This window comes from Odocoileus virginianus, chromosome 3 (genome assembly GCF_023699985.2).
Source record: "Odocoileus virginianus isolate 20LAN1187 ecotype Illinois chromosome 3, Ovbor_1.2, whole genome shotgun sequence".
NCBI classification, from domain to species: Eukaryota; Metazoa; Chordata; class Mammalia; order Artiodactyla; family Cervidae; genus Odocoileus; species Odocoileus virginianus.
Window position 1 is genome coordinate 3936196 of NC_069676.1, and position 15346 is coordinate 3951541.

Here is a 15346-nt window from a genome sequence, read left to right on the forward strand (position 1 = left end):
GCTCTGAAGTGCAGCGCTGGCTTTTCAAAGTACAGCATGAGCCGGCCTGCCAGATCCTGCCTGAGTTCTAAGGAGTCCAGCCCAAGCCCCCAGGCCCCCTCTGCCTGTCCCGCCAGTCTCACCCACTGGAGAGCCTTCCTGCGGGCTGGCCACATCCCTGCACGGTCCTCCGCCATTCACTCACACGTGGATTTGTCCCCCTGGGCCAGGACTCAGAATCGAGAGCCTGGGGCTCCCTGACCGGTCACAGCTGCTTCTGAGCAGGGCTGGGACCTGGCCTTCCCTCGCCAGAGCCTCGATTCCACTTCGCCAGGAATAGCAGATGCTCCTGACCCGGCTGACACCACCGGTGGCCTCCGGGCAGGTCCCCGAGGCCCATCAATCTGCCCTGGGATGCAGTACCGTGACAGGGGCGGCTGCCGGGCACCAGGGGAGGGGTGAGCGTCCACCACGGCTGGCTGGGACGGTTGCTAGGGTCGACACTGTGTACACAACAAGAGCGGCTCACGTTCCCTCGCAAACAGCTCCTGGCAGCGCGCCGCTCCCTGGCCGCCCACGCCGCCCCACTCTCTCACGCCAGCCCCGGCTTCCTGGGGGGCCTTGGACACCGGAGGGGGAAGCGAAGCTCAGGAACTGGCTGCTGGCCCAGCCGAGCACCTCACCCAGGTAAACAGCTGTTTCCTGTGAAGGGCGGCGGGGCTGAGAGGAAGCCTGACCCTGCTCCATTCCGCCACGGGTGGCTCTCAGGCCTCCGCTGGACCCAGACCCTGACTCCAAACACTGGAGATGTTCGCCGTGAACACCCTGGGTCCCTCCTCCCCAGGGCCCCAGGTCACTCAGGATGAAACAGGCCAGCCCCTGGTCCGGAGGGGTCAGGTGAGGCCAAGCAGGGTGGGCTCGGGTGTCCTTGGACCCAAGACCCGGCCCCCAGGCCCCTCTTGGGTCTGAGCCACAGGGCGGGAACCCACATTATCCCCACCTCTTGAGGACCACCCGGCCCTGTAGGCCAACAGCCCCCTCCTGAGCCTCAGTTTCCGCTCGCAAAGAGCGGGCTGTTCAGACTGAGTGTGTGTGCACGTGTGAACGCCAGGCGTGCAACACAGGAAGTGCTCGCATCACACCTTCCGGGCCGAGGGAGCCGAGAAGGGGAACGTGCTGCTCACGGCTGTGTGTCTGCGATAACGCTGGCCCTCCCAGCCATCTTGGCCGGAGCCTCTCCTTCCCACAGGGGCCCCCAAACCCCATCCGCTTTATCACGGGAACGTCAGGCTTGGTGGTACAGCCTCTGGAGTGGACCCAGCGTGGGGCCCCTCTCCTCTGGGGAAGCCCTGTGCTCATCCTCGGTTGTACGTGGAGCCGCGCAGACAGGCCGCCCCAGGTGGCTCAGTTGGTAAAGGATGCCTGCAGGAGACCTGGGTTTGATCCCTGGGTTGGACCTGAGTCGGGAAGAGCCCCTGGAGAAGGGAATGGCTACCCACTCCAGTATCCTTGCCTGGAGAATCCCACGGACAGAGGAGCCTAGTGGGCTACAGTCCACAGGGTCACAAAGAGTTGGACAAGACTGAGCGACTATCACTTTCACTTTAAAGAGTTAACCTGGCCCAGGGCTGTTTGACCTTTGCTCCCAGTTCCTGGGAAGTGAAAGTCCTGCCACATAAAAGTGTATTTGTTTGCCTGGGGCCCCAGACCACACTGGGTATCTCTGCTAACAGTGTGGGCCAGGGTGCGGGGCTCAGGCCACTGAGGTTCGCAGCTCTTCCTCTGCTGGGGCTGCGTCTGTATGGTGAACCCCAGGAAAAACCCTGGACACCAAGGCCTGGGGAGACCCATGGCTGCCAGCCCCCAGGCATGTCACCACACACTGATGCTGGGAGAAGCAAGCACTGTCCACGCGACTCCACGGGGAAGGCAGTCCTCCAGCTCTCTCTGGAAGTCTCCTGGCCACTGCCCCGTTCCAACTGGGACCTGCATCCTTTCCCTGTAACACAGCATGACCGAGGGCACCGCTGACGGTCCAGTAGCTAAAGAATCCAGCTGCCGATGCAAAAGACACGGGTTGGATCCCTGGTCCGGGAAGGTCCCACATGGCACGGGGCAACTAAGGCCGTGCGCTGCGCTCCAGAGCTCGTGATCTGCGAGAAGAGAAGCCCCCCAACAGAAAGCCCAGGCACCACAACTAGAAAGGGGCCCCTGCTCGCCACAACCCGAGAAAGCCCGTGCACAGCAACAGACCCGGTGCAGCCGGAAATAAAGACAAATGGACAGACAGAACTTCTAGGAAATAGACCATGACCGTGAGTATGAAGGTCTGCAGTGACTTCTGAGTCCTTCCAGTGAACCGCTGAGCTGACTGTAGTTTTTTCTTTTTTGTTTTTCCAGTCGCTCAGTCGTGTCTGACTCTGTGACTCCATGGCCTGCAGCCTGCCAGACTCTTCTGTCCATGGGATTCTCCAAGCAAGGATACTGGACTGGGTTGCCATTTCCTTCTCCAAGAGATCCTCCTGACCCAGGGATGGAACCCAGGTCTCCTAAATTGCAGGCAGGTTCTTTACGATCTGGGCCACCAGGGAAGTCCTAGTATAGTATTGGGATCCCTCAATTTCTGCAGCTGGTGTCAGACGTGAAGGTGGTCTTAAGGGCCCCTTAACTTTGGCAGGGGCTGACTGCTGTCCCATGCCTGGCCAGGAAACCCCAGGAGTAAGCAGACCCTGGCGTGAGGAGGTGCCAGCCTGGGCTCCACCCATGGACCTGATGCCTCCAAGGGTGCCCAAGGAGGACAAGAGAGTGACACCATGGGGCAGCATCTGACCAATGCTGGGCACAGACCTCAGGCCTCTCCCCCGTCAAACCCAGTCCCTCCCACATCCCTCTGCCCAGAGGCTCTGGGAGGCACTGCCCACCCCACCCCCAACCTCACCATAAACCCCGTCCCTCCTGCATCCCTCTGCCCAGAGGCTCTGGAAGACACTTCCCACCCTACCCCCAACCTCACCATAAACCCAGCATCCAAGCCAGGGTCTAACACTCAGCAGCACCTGCTGGTGGAGCAAAGGAGCACAAGAGCTCATGAGTGAATAACCGAATGGATGAATGAACACCACGGTTCCCACGCTCGGGAGCAGACTTCCACGACCCAGGCGACAGCTCCACTTGGAGGCCGGCCATGCAAGAACCTTTCAGGACACTGACACAACCCCTGATGCCCTGAGGAGGCTTGGGCCTGCCCTTCCCCTCGCCCCGTTCTCGTGGGTTTTGGCGGAAGGCAGCATGGCAGGGTGGTGACGCCTGGACAAGACCTGCTGGCACGGAGGAGCTGTGCCTCTCAGGTGCCCCCTGGCTTCTGGCCCGAGGGTCAGACAGCCTGGGGTCCAAGACCAGGCTCCCCCACTGTGAGAGCAGAGCCCACTCCAGAGGCGGAGTAGGCCTTCACAGGGGCCTCCCTGCCCTCCGCGCACCCCACTCCTCACTCCCTCCAGACATCCGACCCCAAAGCACCCCAAGTTTGTGCTCCCCCTACCCCAGGGGGCTGCCTGAGACCGCTCCCCCTCCGCATCCACCCTGGAGGGGCCTCCCTGACACCCCACTCAGGGAGCAGGCCCCCCAAGTCACCTTCACATTGGCCTCTGGCTTTGCTGTTACTGCTGGTGTTGTGAGGCATGTGGGATCTTAGTTCCCCAACGAGGGATGGCCTCTCTAACCCCGGCATTTGAAGCACCGAGTTCTAACCACTGGGCTGCCAGGGAATTCCCACTGTTGTTGCTCTTAACCTCCGTTTTTGTTATGAAAGTTTTAGGTTCACAGAAAAACTGCGAAGATGGTAGAGGGAGTTCCCGAATTGCCCACCCAGCTTCCTCTAAAGCCACCCTCTTCCTCCACTGAGTTAAAAGGAAGAAAATCACAACAGTAAGGGCTCCACTGACCCAGACTCTTCCCACATGCCTCCTGGTTCGTCTAACCACATTTGCGCGATCCACAGTGCCTGGCCCTTGACTCCCCACTGTTGCCGTGGCTGAGACTCTTTGCATCCAAGGCAAGGGGGTGGGTGCGGTCCCAGCCCAGGGAACTAGATCCCACATGCTGCAACTAAAGATCCCCGTGGGCTTCCCTGGTGTCCAGTGGATAAGAACCCGCCTGCCAGTGCAGGGGACATGGGTTTGATCCCTGTCTGGTTCAGTGGTTGGGAATCTGCCCATCAGTGCAGGGGACACGGGTTCCATCCCCGGTCCGGGAAGGTCCCACATGTCGTGGAGCAACGAAGGCCACGCGCAGCTCCTGAACCTGTGTGCGGCAACTAGTGATGTCACTGCAGTGAGCAGCCTGTGCACCGCAACAAAGAGCAGCCCCCATCCACTGCAGCCAGAGAAAGGCCGCTCACAGCAACGAAGACCCAGTGGAACCAAGAATAAATAAATAATAAAAGACCTTGTGTGCCGCCACTAAGACCCAGTGCAGCCAAATAAATAAATTCAACATTAAAACAAAACAAACGCACGCCTGACCTGAGACCCTGTCTACCGTCCCCATCCTGCCCCCACCCGGAGGCGGGCACCCGAGATTCACGGTCTGCCAGTCACAATGTGTCTGGGGCCAACCCTGCATGTGGCCACACCGGGGCCCCAGGCAGGGCTGTCACACATCTGGCCTTGCCTCCCACCAGCATTCTGCAGCCCCAGATCTTTCCAGAACAGTCCGGTGCATGCCTCTCAAACCTTCCTGCTCTCAGGTGTGAACCAACCAGCCAACCGCACGGGCCCACACCCTAGGGTCAGAGCGGGGCCAATGGGGCCACAACAGCCAGCCAGAAGCACAGTGCTGACCTCAGCCACCCTCTGCTCAGCGCCTCCCCGCCCCACGTGCTGCAGACAGCACCCTGGAGCCCCCACCCCCACCATGGGGCACGGAGCGCTTCTCTGTATCAGCACACTTAGGCATCACACATGCCCTGTCTTAAGCATCCTGGGCTGACCGTAACAAATTACCATCAAGTGGGTGGCTTAAAACAACAGGAATTCACTCCCTCACAAATCCAGAGGTGAAGTCCAAGATCAAGGTGTGGGCAGGGCTGATTCCTTCCAGAGCCGCAGATGGAGGATCCACCCCGGCCTCTCTCAGCTCATCCGTGGCTCATGCCTGCCTTGCTCTGATCTCTGCCTCCGTCTCCACACAGCCTTCCCCTCTGTGGCTGGGTCCCACACCCTCTCTCCTTTCTCTCAGAGTAATAGCTATCATTAGATTCGGAGCCCATCCTATTTCAGAATCGTCTCATCTTGGGACCCTTAATTACATCTGCAAAAGTGCTCTTGCCAAGTAAGGCCACGTTCCCAGGCTACAGGGTGAGCAGGTGGACTTATCTTTTGAGGGGACACAACTCAATCTAAGACAGGACCTTTGAGGGGGTTCCCAGCATACGCCACTTTCCAGATGGGAAAACTGAGGATGAGCAGGCAAAGAAATGGCCTAGGGCCACCCAGCTTAGAAGCGGCCGAGTAGGGCAGGGAGTCCACTCCTGGAACCTGACTCCTGGATAACCTTGTGGACCAGCGGGCGGCTGGGACCACAGAGTGTCACAGAGGCCACGTCACATCACAGATCAGAGCACACCATCTCGTCTGGAAGCCTCGAGTCAGAGCATCAACCCAACCATGTTGGCTCTATCAAGGTGGCGACGCGGCACGAGCTTCCTCAGGGGGACTTCCCTGGTGGCGCTAGTGAAAAAGAATCTGCCTGCCAATGCAAGAGACGTAAGAGACGCAGGTTCGATCGCAGGGTCAGGAAGACCCCCTGGAGGAGGGCATGGCAACCCACGCCAGTGTTCTTGCCTGGAGAATCCCATGGACAGAGGAGCCTGGCGGGCTACAGTCCATGGGGTCACAAAGAGTCGGACACAACTGAAGTGACTTAGCATGCACACACGCACGCAGTGTGGGGCTGAGGGTTCGATCCCTGGTTGGGGGAACTCAGATCCCACGTGCTTCAGAGAAACCGAGCCCACACGCCGCAACAGCTGGAGGCCCCACGCGCTGCCAGATGTCCTGCGCGCTGCAACAGACGCCCAACACGGCCAAGTAAGGAAGCAGATTTTTTAAAAGGCCACCTCAAGTCCCGCCTTAGCCCTGGGGCCCTTGTTTTAGGCAGGAAAGCCCCCCACTGGCCCCTGACACAGCCTAAGTCAGGACCAAGCCCCCACACCCACCCCCACTCCCCCTACAGAACGGTGGGGAAATGGTGACTTCTCCAGCTTCCCCCAACCCCCTTGCTGGCGGGACCCCATGGGGACAGAGTTGCCCTGCGAGGCGTGTATCCCATTTCTGTGTCCACATCCCTACTGGGCACGCCCCGCTCGCATCCTGGCAGCATCTGAGGGGCTAGGAGGAGTGGGGGCCACAAGGCCAGGGCACGATTGGGGCCAGTGATCCTGAGAAGGCATGGCAGACGCAGTCACCTCCCCAGGGCAGTCCCAATCCTCCGAGACCCCCACAGGATGCAGCGAATTCCCATCTGTCAGCTCCTCCCAGGCCTCGCTGTCTGGAAGGAGCCAGCCCTGGTCGGGCCCATCACAACCACCATGGCAACTGGCCAGCCTCCTAATGAGATTAAGGGGAGTGGCTACGCTGAAGGCTGAGCTCCGTCCTTCCGGGAGGAGCCTCGAGCGCTGAGCAAACCTGCTTCCCCCTCTCGCCAAGAAGGCCTGCACTATCTGGCCCCTTGCTCCCCACGAGTCACCGCGCTCCACCCGCCGAGGGGGCCGCCTCAGGGCCTTTGCACTGGCACTCCCTCCTCCGAGAGGCTCTTCCCGCTGGGCCGGCCCAACACGGTGCACCTCTCCCCTGTGGCGTCACCTCCACGCCTCACTCTCCAGAACCACTCGAGGCCTATCTCTTCCCACTAGACTGTCAGCCCCGCGAGGGCCCTGGCACAACGGCATGGCATGGCCCCCCCGCGGGGACCGAGAGACCAGACGCCAGAAGCAGCTGCGGGGGCAGGAACGACGGCTTGCTGTGCTTGGAACCCCAGGTGGGGACCGTGGGCCTCCTGCGCTCTCGTGGGGCAGAGCACCCTGTCTCTGGGGAAACTGAGGCCCAAGGATGAACAGAGCGCTTCCCAGGCGCACGGGCCAAGAGCCACTCATGAGAGGGAGGTGGAGAGCAAATCCATCGAGAGGGCACCACCCTTGGGGACCTGAGTGCTGAGCAGGACCCCAGGGGATTCTCACACACCCTGGCCTGAAGCCCCGCCCACTGGGCTCCCCAAGGTGGAGTCCTCAGGAGGTCCTGACGTCAGAGGGGCCCTTGAAGGGGCCACTTCTGGAGGCTGTCCCCAGGAAGGGAGGGACCCGGGGGTTTTCTCAGGTTCTCCGAGTGTTCCAGCAGCCGGAGGGGCCTTTGGAGGGAGTCCCCGAGAGCCCCCTGAAAGGATCTGACTCTGAATCTCGTGGAGCTGCTGCTGCGTCTTCCGGAGCCAGCGTTCCCCATGGGTGGCTGTGCCCCAGTTTTGTCTGGCAGTGTCCCTGCAGGTTCCTTCCAAGGAACCAGCCCCAGGAGGCTGCCCAGTCTCAGCTGCTCCAGCACCAGACCCGAGTCTGAGGAGGGGAGGCGGGCCCTCTCAGGCTGCATGCGCCACAGCCGCGGGACGACATGTCTCTCTGCACACCTGTGCTGCCCGCTCCGGGAACGAGCACCTGGGGCTCGGGCAGACTGCTGCGCCAGCACAGGCGCCCAATCAGGAAGGCCTGGGACCGCTTTTTCCTCTTTTTAAACTTTTTCCTTTCTTTTTTATCAAAGTCATGCAACAGAAAATGAACCATTTTAAAGTGCACACATCAGTGACGTCTAGTACATTCACAGTACTGTACGACCATCAGCTTTAGCTAGGCCAAGAGCGTTCTCATCACCCCAAAAGAGACCCAGTGCCCATTAACAGTCGCTCCTCAGCCCCCTCACAGCCCCATAACCACCAGCTCGCTTTCTGTCTGTCTGCATTTGCCTATTCTTGACATTTCCCACAAAGGGGATTGGGCTTCCTAGCTAGCGCTAGTGGTAAAAAACCAGCCTGCCAACCCAAGAGACACCAGAGATGCGGGTTTGATCCCCGGGTGGGGAAGATCCCCTGGAGAAGGAAATATGGACTGCAGAGTCAGACACGACTGAGTGACTAACACACACAGAAGGGATCACACACTATTTGTCTGTGTCTGGCTTCTTTCTCTGGCATGTTTTTAGAGTTCATCTGCGTTGCAGCATGTGTCAGCGCTGCACCCGTTTGTGTCTGAATTAACACTCCACTGCACGGCTGGACCACGCGGTGTTTTATCCACTCACCTGCTGATGGACGTGTGCCGTCCCACCTCCTGGTGACTGTGACTAGTGGTGCTGTGGATGTGCACGTACAAGTACCTACTTGAGTCCCTGCTTTCAGACCCCTCAGGAACATACCTACAAGGAGAACTGCTGGATCATATGGTAATTCCATGTTTATCTCATTGAGGGACCACCAGACTGTCTTCCACAGCTACCACACCATCTTACATTCCTACCAGCAGTGTAGTGTACAAGAGTTCTAATTCCCCCACGTCCTCACCAGCGCTGGTTAATTTCTGCTGTTTTGACAGTAGCCATCCTGACGGGTGGGAGGTGGTACCTTATTCTGGTTCTGATTTTCCTTTCCCTGATGACCAGTGATGTTGAGCATCTTATCATGTGCTTACTGGCCATTGGTATATCTTTAGGGAAATGCCAAGTGCTTTGCCTTTTTAAAAACTGAGTTGCATGTTTTTTCCCTTGTTGAGTATATATTCTGGGTCTTTTCTTTTTTAATTGGAGTATAATTGCTTTACAATATTGTGTTGATTTCTGCTGTACAACAATGTGAATCAGCTATAAGTGTTAGTCGCTCAGTCGTGTCCAACTCTTTGTGACCCCATGGGACTGTAGCCTGCCAGGCTCCTCTGCATGGGATTCCCCAGGCAAGAACACTGGACTGGGTTGCCGTTTCTCTTCTCCTGACCCAGGGATCGAACCTGGGTCTCTTGCTTTGCAGGCAGACTTTACTGTCTCAGCCACCAAGAAAGCCCCTGGTTAACCAGCTGTATGTATACCCACATCCCCTGAAGCCTCCCTCCCAGCCCCACCACCCCACCCCTCCAGGTCATCAGAGCACCAAGCTGAGCTCCCAGCGCTATTCTGCAGCTTTACATTCCGAATCCTCACCTCTTACCAGAGCCTGGTGGGCTACAGTCCACAGGGTCGCAAAGAGTTGAACACAACTGAGGCGACCTAGCACACGTGCACAGCTATATCGTTTGCAAGTATTTTCTTTCTCTGTCTTTTCATTTTCTTGACAGTCTTTTGATGCACACAAGTTTTCAATGCTGACAGGGTCCAATTCTTTGCTTGTGCTTTTAGCGCTTCCTTCTAGGAATTTTACAGATTGAGCTCTTCTATTTCAGTTTTTAGTTCATTTTTAATTCACTGTCATTGGGAATGACCTGACAGTCCGGTTGTTCGGACTCCGCACTTTCTCTGCCGAGGCCCCCATTTCAATCACCAGTTAGGGGGACTTCCTTGGGCGGTTCAACGGCTAAGACTCCCTGCTCCCAATGCAGGGGGCTCAGGTTCGATCCCTGGTCAAGGATCTAAGAACAAATGCAGCCAAATAAATAAATATATATTTTTAAAAATCCCTAGTTGGGGAACTAAGATCCCACAAGCCACACCATGCAGCCAAAAATAGTAAGAACTCACTGTTGTTAACTTTGTTGCTACCCCAGCCCCACCCCAGCATGGGCCCCCACACCAAGGGAGGGCTCCACAGTGAGGCGAGGCCAGGCTGACCCCCCCACGAAGTGTGCCTGGTACACTGGAGCTTCTCACCACAGTCTGCTGAGCACAGGAAGGAATAATGAATGAATCAGGGAATGAATGAAAGCGTCACAGGCATGTGGCCGAGCTCGGATTCCAGGCTGAGTCACTCCAGCCCCCGGCCCCTGGCCGGTGGAGACACTCCCCAGCTGCCTCCTCGCTCGTTCCCAAAGTGTAAATACAGAACCAGATACACAAACACCGAGTGTGCCTCGGAATGCCTTTAATCAGACTCGGCTGCCGCTGCCAAATCCCCAACCCCGGCTGAATCAGAGGGTCCGCTGTGAGCACGTTTTGTTTCCTTCGGCGGTGGCGGCTGTTGAGCCCAGACGTTCGGGCTGGGGAGGAGGAAGGGTCCCTAGAGGTCTGAGTGCAGCGCAGCTGGCGCCTGGGGGCCTCTCCCCCGGCCCGCCAGCCAGGCGCCCACTCTGGGTGGGATCCTGAAGCAGCCCTCAGAGGCAGAGGGCTCCCCTCCACTTGACAAGTGGGGAAACTGAGGCCCTGGGCGATGACAGGCTCTTGCGGAGGCCACCTGAAAAGGGGACGAGGCCTTGGGTACAATCCAGACTTTCCCTGGCAAACTGCAACTTCCTGGTGGCCCAAAAGGCCCTCCCATGCCTCCTGCCTCTGGGCCCTTGCACCCAGCTTGCCCTTTTCTGGAACCTTCCACGGAGCTCCTTCTCATTCTTTGGGTTTCAGCCCAAATACGACATCCTCAAAAAGCTTTTCCTGACCCCTTCCTTCTGAAATAACCCTCTGGGGACTTCCCTGGCAGTCCAGTGGTTAAGACTCCGCACTTTCAACACAGAGGGTGCGGGTTTGATTCCTCATTGGGAAAGTAAGATCCCACGTGCCATGTGGTGAGGCCAAAAAAAAAAATAAGGATCGAAATAACCTTCTGTACTAGCTGAGGCCACCATAACCAAATCCCACAGAATGGGCAGCTTGTATTTCTCACAGTTGTGGAGGCTGGAGTCTGAGACGAGGCTGCCGGCACGGCCTCCGGTGAGCGCCGTCTGCAGGAGGCTGCCGTGGCCCAGTGTCCTCACGCGGCCCTTCCTCGGGGTGTGCGCAGGGGCAAGTCTCCCTCCCTCCCCCTCTTAAGAGGACACCCGTCCGACGGACTCAGGATGCCCCCTTATGACCTCGTGTCACCTCAAGCACCTCTCAAAGCCCCATCCTCCACCTCTGGTGACTATGGATGCTAGGGCTTCCACACAGCAATGTGGGGGCCGCAACCAGGCCTACAGCCCCCTCTCACGGGCAAGCAGCTGGCCTGTGTCTGTCTGGTGGGCAGCCAGCCTGACAGCTGGGGCCCTGTGTGCCCAGCCTCCGTGAGCGCCCAAGGGACCAGCTCCCGTCCCCAGGAAGGGACCATCGACAGCTGTATCTGGGACTGGGAAGCCCAGACTCGCCCCACGCCCTGCGTCCTCTGGGATCACCCTCAGCTGGTCAGGCTCAGGCAAAGCCAGGGAGCACGGGATGCTCCCAGCCCCCAGGCCACAGGACGGGGTGGCCTGCGAAGAAGGGTCTTCTCTGGGCCTGGGCTTGGACAGGCCGGAAGTCAGTGAGGCAGAGGTGAACAGAGACGCGTGCTGTGCCCAGGGCTGCTGGCAAGAGAGACATGATGGGTGGGAAACCATAGCTGGCATTTCCGGAATCAGCTGCCTAAATGTAACGTCATGTGCCTGTTCACCAGGAGCACGTGTGAGGCAGCACTAAGGAGCAGGACCAGCCTGGGCTGAATCCGCTCAGCCCCTCAACTCAGGCTGAAGGCCCAGCTGGAACTTCAGGATAGGACCTTGTCCGAGAACAGTTTTTGTGGCTATGATCAGTCAAGGCTCTTGAGATGATGTCATCTTGGATTTGGGGAGATCCCTACATCCAGTGACTGGTGTCCTTACAGGAAGAGAACATGGAAGACAGGAAGGAGGCCAGGTGAAGGTGGAGGCAGAGATCAGGGGAAGCAGCTGCAGACAAGGAGCCTCAAAGGGTTACCAGCAGCCCCCAGAGCTGAGAGGCAGGCCTGGGATGGATTTCCCCTCGGAGCTCTGAGGAGGATCCAACCCTGCCCACATCTTGATCTATGGACTTCCTGTCTCCAGAACCATGACGAAACAGACTTCTGGTTTTTGTTTTTTCCTGTTTTTGTTTTGAATCTCTGTTTCATGCATGCTGTGCACGCTCAGTCGCTTCGGTCGTGACGGACTCTTTCCAATCCCGTGGACTGTAACCCTCCAGGCTCCTCCGTCCGTGGGATTCTCCAGGCAAGAATACCGGAGTGGGTTGCCCTGCCCTCCTCCAGGGGATCTTCCCGACCCAGGGATCGAACCCTAGTCTCCCGTGGCTCCTGCACTGCAGGCAGGTTCTTTACTGAGGAGCCTCTGGGGAACTTCTGCTTGGTAGTATTTAATTCTTGTGATTTTTTTTTTAAAACCGCACTACGTGGCCTGTGGGATTTTTCCTGACCAGGGATCAAACCCGTGCCCCCTGCACTGAGAGCATGAGGAGTTAACCCCTGGACTGCCAGGGAAGTCCCACTATTACTGAATTCTTACATCACTGTTAAATGCATGTTTTCCCCAAAGCAGACAACTTCTATGGAAATGCAGCTGATTTACAATGTTGTGTTAGTTTCAGGTATATAGCAAAGTGATTCAGTTATACAAATACATAAACACACACACACACATCCATTCTCAGATTCTTTTCCACTGTAGGTTATTACAAGACACTGAATACAGTTCCCTGTGCTATATTTCAATAGTAGGTCCTTGTTGCTTATTTTATATAGTGTCTCTGTTAACCCCAAACCCCTAATTTATCCCTCCCTCCCTGCTCCTTTGATAACCAAAAGTTTGTTTTCTATGTCTGTGAGTCTGTTTCTACTTTATAAATTCATTTGTGCCACTTTTTTTAGATTCCGTATGTAAGAGATGTCATGTGATCTCTGGTTTATTTCATTTAGTATAATAATCTCTAGGCTCCTCCATGTTGCTGCAAACGGCATTATTTAATTCTTTTCTCTGGCTGAGTAATGCTCCACTGTATCTTTGCACCACATCTTCTTAACCCAGTCACCTGTTACTGGGCACGTGGGTCGCTTCCACGTCTCAGCTGAAGTGAACAGCGCTGCTGTGAACACTGGGGAGTGCGTATCTTTTCAAATCAGAGTTCTCCTCTTTTCTGGATACACGCCCAGGAGAGAGTTCAGTTGTTTCAAGCCTCCCGGTTTAAGGTTTTTTGCTACAGCAGCCTCAGGAAACTAACTCTGGGGGCCCAGAGAGGAGGCAGGGCCTCTCAGAGCTGAGCTTGGGAGAGGCAGGGACCTTGAGAATGGATGATCGGGGAAGGCCGGATGATGGAAACCTTCAAGTCAATATTCCATGGCGCAGACTGATCTAGTAAGCGTCCAGAGAGAGGGAAAATGAGGGGCAGAAGTGGGAGCCCAGGCAGAGAGGGAAGAGGAGGCCAGGCCGGCTGTGCTGGGCCGTCACTGCAGAGTGGTGAGGAGGGCAGGGCACAAGGAGGCAGGGAGTGCCCAGGTGGAGGCCCGGGGCAGGTCCCGCCGCAGGGGACCTGCCAGGCTGGAGGGGGAGGCCTCGGCACACTGGGAGCAGCAGAGGGGGCTCTCCCTAAAACACGCCCCTCCTGGGAGGCCCTCGAGGCGTCCTCCCCCAGCTCTATGCCAACCCCACCCCAGTGTCCGAGAGGCTGCACTGAACGGGACCGCAGGGATGTGGGCTCTGAGTGGGCACAGAGCTCAGTCGGGACTGCACACTGCCTCGGGCCTTCGTGTGGGCACCGCCCCCAGGGGCCTGGGGGCCTGGGCAGCGTGGTGGCTGCCAGCCCCGCACCCACAGGCTGTCACTGTCAGGTCCACAGGGGGTCTGTGTGCAGCAGGCGGGAGGGCCCCGTGTTTGCTCACCCACCCCTGCCCTACACACGCCCCGACAGGTCCTGGAGAGGTGGGAGGGGCCCCGGGTGGGACGCAGGGAAGCCATGGTTTACAGGCCCAAACGCAGCCCGGAGACAAGGCCCAGTGTGCCAGCAGGACAACTGGCGACGTTTCTCCCTGCTTCCACAGCCTGGAGTCCGAGGGAGAGGAGGCCGACTGCCCCACAGGCCCAGGAGGCCCTGCACGTGAGCACTGGCCCCAGGCCCATCCCTCTGGGCACCACGGTCCCAGTGCGTGGTTGAGCAGCCCCCAGGGCAGGCGGCCGAGCCCGGCACACACTGGGCTGAGGCCCTTCCAGACGGCCAAGTGCACCGCTTGCACCTGTGACCTCAGGACGCTCTCCCGCCTCCGTGGGGGCTACTCGGCCCTGGCCCAGCAGGAGGGTCTGGGAGAGGCCTCGGGGCCGGGTGGGGAGGGAGACTGGAGGCCAGAGGAGCATCCAAGAGTGAGACCAGGAGAATAGAGAGAATTTCGAAAGCAGATCAGGCTTGAAGAGCTGCCCATTTCTACTCTGACTGTGGTCTAACTAACATGACTCAATTTCTGGAGCTGATAAGATCTAGATCTCTGATATTTTAAAGTCCAAACCCCTTAGACATTGCAGTTCTCTTCTGGTTTTGCTTATCCACAATTCATTCCATGCAACTAATTAAGCTGAAGAAGCCTGGGAATGAAGTTTGGAACAAGGTTACTAAAGGTCCTTGCCTGGTAACTAACAACAGAAGGACAAGAAAGAGGGGGCCCTGGCAGCCGCACTGGGGGGCAGGGCCCAGTGGGAGGGGGTGCTTCTATGGGGGCAGGAAGCCTGACCCCAGGGCCCGCTGTGCCCACCCCCCCACTCTGAGACACGATACAAGTGTCCTGGGGCAGACCTAACAAATGACCACAGACGGGGTGGCTTAAAAAACAGGAACGTATTCCGTCAGCGTTCTGGAAGGCAGAAGTCTGAATTCAAGGCGTGAGCAGGAGGACCCTTCATGGGGGAGAATCTGTCCCAGGCCCCTCTCCTGGCTTCAGGTGGCTTTCAGCAGTCACTCGTGGCCCCGGGCTTGGAGACGCGCCACCCTGATCTCTGCCTCTGTCTTCACAGGACCTTCTCCCTGTGGGGCTGTTCTGTCTTCTTGTAAGGACCCAGTCACTGGATTCAGGGCCCACCCTGTTCCAGGATGACCTCACGCCGACTTGATGAGATTCTTTGTTGTTTTGGTTGTTTAGCCAGACCAAGTCGTGTCTGGCTCTTTGCAACCCCATCGACTGTGGCCTGCTAGGCTCCTCTGTCCATGGGACTTCCCAGGTAAGAATACTGGCGTGGGTTGCCATTTCCTCCTCCAGGGGATCTTCCGCAACCAGGGACTGAACTCACGTCTCTTGCACCGGCAGGTGGGTTCTTTACCACTGAGCCATCGAGGAAGCCCAGAGAAAGAACTAATTGGCTAATAATTAATAAAGACCCGGGAGTTCAGGCAGAGTGGCTGAGAAGCACTGCCACAGGGTAACAGAATGGGCAGCACTGCTCATTTTAACATTTTCC

General features: G+C 57.7%; 1 protein-coding gene across 1 annotated transcript in view; it reads right to left on the bottom strand.

Annotated features, from left to right (window-relative positions):
• The window catches only part of CRTC1 (CREB regulated transcription coactivator 1), a 79686-nt gene that overhangs the window by 28135 nt on the left and 36205 nt on the right, over positions 1–15346 (bottom strand).